Here is a 487-nt window from a genome sequence, read left to right as displayed (position 1 = left end):
CAGATTTTAGGCATAAATTACTAACAGGCACCTTTCCCGAATTCACCAAGAGTTTCAGATGAAATGCTCATTAGAAGTGATTTACCATATATCTAAGACTATATATCTTGTGGGTGAGGGGAAATTAATGCTCCCTTCCCTTCCAAATCACTAATAATGACTGAATGCATGTCTGAAATGATGAAGAGTTACAGAAGTTAGTCTGAAGTTAGAAACAGTTAGTTAGAAGTTAGTAGTTAGTTATAATAGAAATTAATAGTTGGTTAGAATAGTTAAAAGTTAACAGTTAAAAAAGTTAGAAGTTAGTTTGAAGTTGGAAGAAGTTAGACAGAAATTGTTATCTGAGAGACGATCTGAAATGCGGAAGGAAATGAAGACAACGCCACACAACTTTCGATAAATAATTCAATGACCCTTGAGAATGTCAAGATTTCGTCGATCAGGCCTAGACCAAGGCTGAGGAAAATAGCACGTGTGAAAACTCCAG

At 35.3% G+C, this 487-nt stretch overlaps 1 protein-coding gene across 1 annotated transcript in view; it reads right to left on the bottom strand.

Moving 5' to 3' along the window:
* The window catches only part of LOC119591423, a gene marked incomplete in the record, with an annotated part of 59,861 nt that overhangs the window by 58,993 nt on the left and 381 nt on the right, over positions 1 to 487 (bottom strand).

The sequence above is a fragment of the Penaeus monodon genome, chromosome 28 (genome assembly GCF_015228065.2).
Source record: "Penaeus monodon isolate SGIC_2016 chromosome 28, NSTDA_Pmon_1, whole genome shotgun sequence".
Lineage (NCBI taxonomy): Eukaryota > Metazoa > Arthropoda > Malacostraca > Decapoda > Penaeidae > Penaeus > Penaeus monodon.
Note: the sequence above shows the minus strand (reverse complement) of the source record. Positions and strands in the feature narration are given on the sequence as shown.